This window comes from Nomascus leucogenys, chromosome 22a (genome assembly GCF_006542625.1).
Source record: "Nomascus leucogenys isolate Asia chromosome 22a, Asia_NLE_v1, whole genome shotgun sequence".
NCBI lineage: Eukaryota > Metazoa > Chordata > Mammalia > Primates > Hylobatidae > Nomascus > Nomascus leucogenys.
In genome coordinates, this window is record NC_044402.1 from 77,609,355 (window position 1) to 77,620,295 (window position 10,941).

The window sequence follows — 10,941 nt, forward strand, 5'->3', positions numbered from 1 at the left end:
CTAATTTTTGTATTTTTAGTAGAGACAGCGTTTCACCATGTTGGCCAGGCTGGTCTTGAACTCCTGACCTCAGGTGATCCCCCCGCCTCGGCCTCCCAAAGTGCTAGGATTACAGGCATGAGCCACTGTGCCCGGCCAACTTCAGTTATTTTAATGAATTCTGGAATATGGCAGAGAAACAAACTTGTACCTTGAGGCCACTATTATCCTGTAGTATTTTTGTTACTTGCAGGCAAATTTAATGTGCCCAGCCGACTTCAGTTATTTTAATGAGTTCTGGAATATGGGAAAGAAACAAACTCTTACCTTGAGGCTGCAATTATCTGCAGTCTTTTTGTTACTTGCAGGCAAACTTAGCCTATTTGCCCTCTAGTGTGTGTGTGTGTGCGCGCATGTGTGTGACAGGGTCTCGCTTTGTCACCCAGGCTGGAGTGCGGTGGTGCCATAACGGCTTGCTGTAACCTTGACCTCCTGGGCTCAAGGGATCCTCCCACCTCAGCCTCCGGAGTAGCTGGAACTACAGGCGTGCACCACCACACTCAGCTAATTTTTGTATTTTTTGTAGAGATTGGATTTCATCATGTTGCCCGGGCTGGTCTCGAATTCCTGGGCTAAAGTGATCCTCCTGCCTCGGCCTCCCAAAGTGCTTAGATTCCAGGTATGAGCCACCATGTCAGGCTTCTTTCTACCATTGATCAGCAAGACTTGTGGCTTTGCTAACATAAACAGAAGAATATCCTCTCAATAACACGAAACTTTGAGTTGGTCCCTCCTGATTCAGCAAGTGATATATTAAAGGGGGAAAAGGAATTTAGAAAAATTGTATCTTAAGATAAAAACTCAGCTTGTGGCCAGGTGAGGTGTCTCATGCCTATAATTCCAGCACTTTGGGAGGCTGAGGAGGGAGGATCGCTTGAGCCCAGGAATCCAAGATCAGCCTGGGCAATATATTGAGACCTCATCTCTGCAAAAATAATTTTAAAAAATTAGCTGGGTGTGGTGGTGCACATCTGTAGTCCCAGCTACTTAGGAGGCTGAGGTGGGAGAACAGCTTGACTCCAGGAGGTCAAGGCTGCAGTGAGCTGTGATTGGGCCACTGGGCTGCAGCCTGGGCAACATGGGCTGCAGCCTGGGTAACATGGTGAGACTACAAAAAAAAAAAAAAAAAAAAAGAAAAAAAAAGGAAAACTCAGCTTGCTTGCAAGGCTACTGACATGCATAACACTATTTTGTTTTCAGAAGCTGAATACCATGTAACATTTTCTTTTTGTATCCTTCCCATATCCCAGTTCTGCCAGCCTGATCAACATCTCTGTCAACTAGAGCAAAGACTGGGTTCTGAGAAAAGCAAAAAAGAAACTAACAAGAATGGTTTTCAAAACATTATGTTCTTACAATTACCTGAAGGAAAAGAGCTAAGTTTGATTCCTTTGCATTCCTTAGGCCAACAGTCCTCAATCATTTTGGCACCAGCGATGGGTTTCATAAAAGACAATCTTTCCATGGACTGGGACGGTGGATGGGGGGTTTGGTTATCGGGACGATTCAAGCATACTACATTTATTGTGCACTTTATTTCTATTATTATATTGTAATATATAATGAAATAATTACACAAATCACCTTAATGTAGAATCAGTGGGAGCCCTGAGCTTGTTTTCCTACAACTAGATCGTCCCATATGGGGGTGATGGGAGACAGTGACAGATCATCAGGCATTAGATTCTCATAAGGAGCATGCAACCTAGGTCCCTTGCGTGTGCAGTTCACAATAAGGTTCAGCCTCCTATGAGAATCTAACGCCACTGCTGCTGCTGCTGCTGATCTGACAGGAGGCGGAGCTCCAGTGGTAATGCAAGCAACGGGGAGCAGCTGTAAATATAGATGAAGCTCCACTCTCTCTCTCTGAAATAATAATTCAGTCAAATACAGATGAATCTCCTGCTGTGCAGCTTGGCTGCTAACATGCCATGGACCAATACTGGTTCGTGGCCTAGGGGTTGGGGACCCTGCATTAGGCCATTTCCCATCTACGCAGCTCCCAAAGCTCATCTTTTTAAAACGGCTGACAAATTTATAGAAACAGAAAGCAGAATAGAGGTTACTAGGGCTGAGAGAAAAAGAATGGAGAATTATTACATAGTGGGTACAAAGTTTCTGTTTGCAGTGATGGAAGGGTTTTGGAAATAGAGAGTAGTGATAGTTACACAATATTGTGACTACAATTAATGACAATTGTAATTCTAAAATACTTAAAATGGCACACTTAATATTATATACTTTTACCACAAAATAAATAAAAGCTAGAAAAAAAGTCTCTTAAAAGAATACAGGAAAAGATGCCTACCCCAAAACCTTTTAATCATCTCTGTCTATTCCTATACCAACTTCTTATTCTAATTTTTATGAACGCTTTTGCAGGCTGCAGAACGTGTCTAATATATGCTGTAATAGTAACCAGCATATTTGTTTGCTTAGCTGAATAATTACAAATAAAAGCACTTTACTTGGAGACCAGGGGCGGTGGCTCACTCGTGTAATCTCAGTACTTTGGGAGGCCAAGACAGGAGGATCACTTGAGGCCAGGAGGTCGGGACCAGCCTGGCCAACATGGTGAAACCCAGTTCTCTACTAAAAATGCAAAAATTAGCTGGGTGTGGTGGTGGGCACCTGTAATCCCAGCTACTTGGGAGGCTGAGGCACGAGAAGCACTTGAACCTGGGAGGCAGAGTTTGCAGTAAGCCAAAATTATCCCACTACACTGCAGCCTGGGTGACAGAGCGAGACTCTGTCTCAAAAAAATAAAAAATAGTCGGGCGCGGTGGCTCACACCTGTAATCCCAGCACTTTGGCAGGCTGAGGTGGGCGGATAACCTGAGGTCAGGAGTCTGAGACCATCCTGGCTAACATGGTGAAACCCCGTCTCTATTAAAAATACAAAAAATTAGCGGGTGTGGTGACGGGTGCCTGTAATCCTAGCTACTCGGGAGGCTGAGGCAGGAGAATCACTTGAACCCAGGAGGCAGAGGTTGCAGTGAGCCGAGATGGCGCCACTGCACTCTAGCCTGGGAGACAAGAGCGAAACTCTGTCTCAAGTAAATAAATAATAAAAAACAAATAAAATAGCACTTTACTTGGTACACGTTTTTTTCCATTTTATGACGTGGGGGCAGAAGTAACTCTTTAGCAGCTCATACCCAGATTCCTTTTACAGAGAGAGACTGTTTTACTTGAACAGAGCTCTAAGGTAAACAACAGTAACAAAAAGAATCTCAGCTAGGGAAGGATTCTGCTTAGAATAATCCAGGGGAGGAGGAATACCTGAATCATACTTAAGCCTGGCAAATCTAGATCCTTGATTAATTTTCAAATTATTTGTCATCTAAGATTGGGTATAACTTTGTATAAGATATAGGCTTAGCAGTGTCCCCTTCATATTTACTTAGTAAAGAAAACCAAAAGTTCCTTGATAACAAAAACTGAAGTATATATTTAAAAAGTTGTTAGTAGGAAGAAAAATGATGCCAGAGCCCAAGAAATTAATTAAGGCAATAATAGCAAGAGGACCAGATGAACCAAAAGAAAGGAAAATACAAAGAAATTAAAATCAGCAAATAAAGCAAAAGTATTCTAAAATCTAAACGGGAATTTAAGTAAACAGAACAAAAAGGGGTTGAGAGGTTATTGAAAACACAGGCAACCTTAAATGTCTTGCATTCTTTAAGCCTTTACAGTGTTATTTTATTATTATTATTATTATTATTATTATTATTATGAGATGGAGTCTCGCTGTGTCACCCAGGCTGGAGTGCAGTGGCACGATCTCGGCTCACTGTAACCTCCACCTCCTGGGTTCAAGCGATTCTCCTGCCTCAGCTTCCCAAGTAGCTGGGACTACAGGTGTGTGCCATCACACCCAGCTAATTTTTGTATTTTTAGTAGAGATAGGGTTTCACTATGTTGGCCAGGCTGGTCTCAAACTCCTGACCTCAAGTGATCCTCTCGCCTCGGCCTCCCAAAGTGCTGCGATTACAGGCATGAGCCACTGTGCCCAGCCCAGAGTGTTATTTAAATTTCGCATATTAAATATCTCTTGACCATTACTATACTCACAGCAATATGAAAGCATTAGTCCTTGCTTCCACAAGAAAGGAGATTTCCTAACTGTCACTCAGGTAATTTAATCTGTACATTCTACCTTGTTTACAGCCATATAGCTGTAAGATTGCAGCCTGGGCCAGAGATCTGTACAGCAGAATTGGAAGGAGCTATTATGGTGTGACTTGCTGAAAGAGTTTCTGTCCAAAATCAAATTCTTCCACTGACTTGCTTCACTGACTCTTATTCCCACCATTTGAAAATGTTTGCTTTGGGTTAAGGTATTATTCTCACAAGAAATTTTCTTAAGATATAGATCTCCCAGGGAGAGCTAAGATAACCCAAAGCTCTGGGATTCATTTGTTAATGTTAACTCAGCAGGACACGAACGAACAAGGCACAGGACAGCTAAGTTTCTGTGTGTGGAGGGTCCCGTGGATCTTTTTCTCGCTCACATCTCAGAAGTCTCATGTCACTACATACTAATATATTTTCCTCATTTAATATCCGATATTGCTACTGATGAGTATTTCCCTTTAATGAATTACATTTGGGTTATAGTTATCTTCACCTACATAGATAAGCCGGCAGTTCTTAATTTACAAATGAGCCAAACATTCATACAGTAATTTTGGTCTCCCACTGCCAATTAATTACAGAAAACAATGGAGCTTTTTTGTAAATCTGGGGCTTAATTGTGAAGGAAGAAAAGACTCCCAAGTCAAGGTGTGCCTACGATGGCTGACTCCAAGGACAATCTTGCTGGCAGTGATTGCCTACCTATTTAGAGGCCACTCTCTCCCTTTCCTCATCCCCAAATCTCTTCCAAATGTTGCCTAAATTCCACCATATAGAGTTTGTTTTGATTAATAAAATTCAAATGCACCTGACAAAGAATTCAAAAGGACATAGAGGCCAAATTTGGGGCAATTTAAATATCAAAAGGAATAATGACTGCAATTGATTATAAAACAGTGAATAAATAAAAACCCATGAGTCTATAGTGATAAAGAGAGAGAGAGAAAAAAGATAATTTGCCACCTTTGAAAGTGATTGTTATACTAACTTCTTATTCTGAAAATTGGTTAATTAAAGCACCTACCCTGTCTTTTAAGGAGGAATTGTAGTTCATTCCCAGTTGGTGAAGAGACGTTTTGTGTGTGTTCACAAATGCTAGCTAATAAATATAGAAGAAATGATATAATTAGAAAAGTCATCATTCTGTCATCCCCAATGAAATAATAATTCAGTCAAGGGTGATCAAGAATGCTAACACATAATGGGAAAGGTTGTTTTGGGGTCCGTTTTTTTTTTTTTTTTTTTTGAGACAGAGTCTCGCTCTGTCACCCAGGCTGGAGTGCAGTGGCGCGATCTTGCCTCACTGCAAGCTCCGCCTCCCAGGTTCACGCCATTCTCCTGCCTCAGTCTCTCCAAGTAGCTGGGACTACAGGCGCCCGCCACCACGCCCAGCTAATTTTTTGTATTTTTAGTACAGACGGGGTTTCACCGTGGTCTCGATCTCCTGACCTCGTGATCCACCCGCCTCGGCCTCCCAAAGTGCTGGGATTACAAGCGTGAGCCACCGCGCCCGGCTGGGGTCCGATATTTGCATGGGACCAAAGTACCACCTCACAGATGACCCTCTAATTACAAAGGAGGGTTTCACCACTTTGATGAAATTTAACATCACAAATAGCGGGACAATCTGATACTGTGTGCCGCCTAATGTGACAACAATCTAAAGTACACATCATTGCCTCTGATATATTCTTGCTCAACCTGATTAATTTGAAGTTAATAAGAGTTTGGATTTAACCTTCCAATTTATAGGAAATGAAGGAGATAGAGAATCAAGTTAAATCGCACCTGCAGAAAACAATCAAATAAACCCAAAATGTAAAGCATCCTACAAATTCATTTGTCCTGATCTCTTCAAAAGGTCAATTTTATGGGGAAAAAAGTGGAGGTGTGACATCTTTCCTTACCCATTGTAAGGGTCATGGCCAACACTGTTACAACAGAAGACAAGTTAGTAAAAGTGTAACTAATTTATTTAATCAAAGTTTTATGTGAAAGTCATTTGTAAAGCACCTACTAAAAAAATTTCAGCCTTTTCAGACTTCCAAATTGGGATTTGTCTGAAAGAGAACATAAGTCCCTGTGAATGACTCCTTAATACTTCTTGTATCAAATTACCTCCTCAGTCTCTAAATCATTCAACTGTGGTGTGGGTGTGTGTGTGTTGGGAGAAGGAAGTGATATATCTTGTCATCTTAACAAACACACTAATCAGGCCTAACCTCTTCTTTAGCTTCCTAGGAGGCATGTACAAATTCCCTGAGAGTTCTCACGAACTTACACCACCTCATACTTTTCTAGGGAAAGTGGCCACTCCTAGGAGAACAATGGGTGCACTTCACAAAGTCTCTCAGGAAGTTCCATACCTCAGTGTGATAAAACCTTATGGAAACAAGAGGAGAGAGAAAATGAAACGGGAAGGATCCAGAAGGAAGCAGTGATGAACTAAAGGGAAGAACCAATGTCCTTAATAAAGACAAAAAAGGAAAACATCAAAAAGAAGGAACAGGGCCGGGTGTGGTGGCTCACACCTGTAATCCCTGCACTTTGGCAGGCTGAGGCAGGTGGATCACCTGAGGTCAGGAGTTTGAGACTAGCCTGGCCAACATGATGAAACCTTGTCTCTACTAAAAATACAAAAAATTAGCTGGCAATGGTGGCGTGCACCTGTAATCCCAGCTACTCAGGAGGCTGAGGCAGGAGAATCACTTGAATCTGGGAGGCAGAGGTTGTAGTGAGCCGAGATCGCACCACTGCAATCCAGCCTGGGCAACGAGAGCAAAAGTCCAACTCAAAAAATAACAAATAAAAATATATAAAAATTAGCCAGGTGTGGTGGTACATGCCTGTAATCCCAGCTACTTGGGATGCCAAGGCAGAAGAATCGCTTCAATCCAGTAGGCAGAGGTTGCAGTGAGCCAAGATCGTGCCACTGCACTCCAGCCTGGGCAACAGAGTGAGACTCTGTCTCAAAAAAAAAAAAAAAAAAAAAGGATGAACAGGCAGTAATGTTAATCCCTAGGTCAGGAAGGATTAACATTTAAGAATAGGGATATTAATTTGACAGTTAGATAATCGTTTGTGACCTTGGAAAAACAATTTCGATAGCCTGTGGCAGAAACTAGGAACACTTAAGAAATGAGTGGCAGCCTGTGACAGAAACTAGATTAGGAACACTTAAGAAATGAGTGGCTGATGAGAAAGTGGAAGTAAATAAAAGATGGCAAGTGAATAAATTTCTGAAAAGAGACAAGGTACCTGCTCTAGACAGGGCACTGTACTGGCCACTGTGCAGACTTCACGGGCATATGACCTTTGCAGTTGCACAGAGTCCAGCACTTATAAGGGTCCTGGCTTGGCTTAATACTTTGATGTCATGTCTTGAAATTCTTAATAATTTTTGAACACGGCACCCTGCATTTGCATTTTGCACAAGGCTCCACAAATTATGCAGTAGGCCTGTCTTAGTTCGTTCTCATGCTGCCATGAACACCCAAGACTGGGCAATTTATAAAGAAAAAGGTTTAATTGGCTCACAGTTCCACATGGCAGGGGAGGCCTCAGGAAACTTACAATCATGGCAAAAGGCACCTCTTCATAGGGCGGAAGGAGAGAGAATGAGTGCAAGCAGGGGAAAATGCCAGATGCTTATAAAACCATCAGATCTCCCGAGACGCACTAATTATCATGAGAACAGCATGGGGGAAACCACCCCCATGATTCAATTGCCTCAACCTGGTCCCATCCTTGACATGTGGGGATTACAGGGATTACAATTCAAGGTGAGATTTGGATGGGAACACAGAGCCAAACCATATCAAGGTCCAACAGGGCACTGAAGGGGACCCAAAATATGTCATTCATCATTCATTTATCTAATGTTGAATATTCCATAAATAAGTGAATTGCCTGCTACAGAGCCAATCACTGTAGTGGTCTCTGGAAACATAAGAAACATAGTGAACAATACAAATGTATGATAGATTTTTAAAGAAAAGGTTGTTACCTTCAAGAATATTAAAATGTAAATACAGTGATTATATGACATTCTAATTAAGCACTTTAGCTGCAGGGCCTATATAATTTTAGTCAATGTATTCAACTTCCCTACATCCCAGATTAGGGAGAATTTACCCTCCTAAGTTTGTTAGGGGAATGAAATCAGGAACATAATGTACTTGGCCCATTACAAGGTATACAGTAGTATTCAATAATGTAAGTGACTATGATGAATTTCCAGCACCTAGCATTGCCTGGCACATAGTAAGAGTTTGGTAAATAACTTTGTTTGTTAAGTGGGAGAGAAAGGAAATTTCAAATCAATCTGGATTGTTAGACATACATTTGTAAAAATAAAACAAATATGTTTGTTTCATATATGTAAGCATTGATTAGGCCAACAAGAAAATGTGAGAGGATATATAATAAGTTGTTGATCATGGTCAAATCTATGTAATAGGATTTTGTGGGGAAAGATTTTTTGTGTGTGTTTTACTTTATAAACTCCTTATTTAAAAATCAAGATTTTAGAAAATAAAGCTTTGGTGTATTCAGAATATAATGGCAGATAACAAAGCTTATAGTTTATTACAATTCCTCCCTTTTAAGAGTTAGCTTCTTCCCTCATGCCTGTAATCCCAGCACTTTGGGAGGCCGAGGTGGGTGGATCACAAGGTCAAGAGATGGAGACCATCCTGGCTGACATGGTGAAACCCCGTCTCTACTAAAAATACAAAAAATAAGCCGGGCATGGTGGTCTATTTCACAGGACTATTTCACAGTAATTAGACTTACAAAATCTTAACACTAGATAGACGCCTGTAGTCCCAGCTACTTGAGAGGCTGAGGCAGGAGAATCACTTGAACCCGGGAGGCGGAGGTTGCAGTGAGCCGAGATTGCGCCACTGCACTCCAGCCTGGTGACAGATCGAGACTCCGTCTCAAAAACAAACAAACAAAATGAGTTACCTTCTTCCAACCGGGCAAGGTGGCTCACACCTATAATCCCAGCACCTTGGGAGGCCAAGGCGGGCGGATCACTTAAGATCAGGAATTCCAGACTAACCCAGCCAACATGGTGAAATCCTATCTCCACTAAAAATACAAAAATTAGCCAGGCGTGGTGGTGCACGCCTGCAGTCCTTACTACTTGAGAGGCTAAGGCAGGAGAATCGCTTGAACCCAGGAGGCGGGGGTTGCAGTGAGCAGAGATCGTGCCACTGCACTCCAGCCTGGGCGACAGAGCGAGACTCTGTCTCAAAACAAAAACAAAATTAGCCGGGCATGGTAGCATGGGCCTGCAATCCCAGCTACTTGGGTGGCTGAGGCACGAAAATTGTTTGAACCCAGGAGTGGTAGGTGGCAGTGAGCCGAGATCATGCCACTGCACCTCCAGCCCGGGTGACAGAGTGAGACTCTGTCTCAAGAAAAAAAAAAAAAGTCTAGATCAGAAAGCCACTTCAACCATAAAATCTAATATCAAAATGTATTCACAGGAACAAGTTCAAGTTGATCACTAAAAAACACGGAAAATTTTAATTGGAAAGTTTTATGCAAATTCAATATTTAATATCATTCCTCATACTTTGTATTTCATCAAAATTAGATACTTAAAAGGAAACATTACCACCACTTAGATGCCTCCAAATATCTTCTAGTTTACCCTAGTATGCTGCACAAAAATGATTATTTTCTGTATGTCATGATATAAAGGAGAGGGCCTGATACAGATTATAAAGTTTGTCTGCCACCCATCTCACCCTAGGATCCTCATTCCCTCCTCCCATCCCATACACTCCCTTTCTCATATCAAAGAGTCAGGGCTGCAAGTGTAGACCATAGCTAAGGTTCAAGTCTGTGCCCTACAGGGTCAAGGACTGGAAAAGTGGTTTTTGTACCTGAGATACAACTGGACCTTAAGTTTACTTATTTATTTATTTTTTGAGATGGAGTCTCGCTCTGTCACCGAGGCTGGAGTACAATGGCGCGATCTCAGCTCACTGCAACCTCCACTTCCCGGGTTCAAGCGATTCTCCAGCCTCAGCCTCCTGAGTAGCTGGGACTACAGGCACCCATCACCACATCCGACCAATTTTGTATTTTGAGTAGAGACGGGGTTTCACCATGTTGGCCAGGCTGGTCTCGAACTCTTGACCTCAGGTGATCCGCCCGCCTTGGCCTCCCAAAGTACTGGGATTACAGGCTTGAATCACTGCGCCCAGCCCCGGCACGATCTCGGCTCACTGCAAGCTCCGCCTCACTGGTTCACGCCATTCTCCTGCTTCAGCCTCCCCAGCAGCTGGGACTACAGGTGCCCGCCATCACGCCCAGCTAATTTTTTTTTTTTGTATTCTTAGAGACGGGGTTTCACCATGTTAGCCAGGATGGTCTTGATCTCCTGATCTCGTGATCCGCCCGCCTCGGCCTCCCAAAGTGCTAGGATTACAGGCGTGAGCCACCGCGCCCGGCCTTTTTTTTTTTTTTGAGGCGGAATCTCGCTCTGTCACCCAGGCTGGAGTGCAGTGGGGCAATTTCGGCTCACTGCAACCGCCGCCTCTTGACTTCAAGTGATTCTCGTGCCACAGCCTCCCAAGCAGCTGGGATTACTGACGTGTGCCTCCATGCCCGGCTAATTTTTGTATTTTTTTTAAAGTAGAGACGGGGTTTTACCATGTTGGTCAAGCTGGTCTCAAACTTTCCACCTCAGGTGACCTGCCTGCCTTGGCCTCCCAAAGTCCTGGGATTACAGGTGTGAGCCATGGCGCC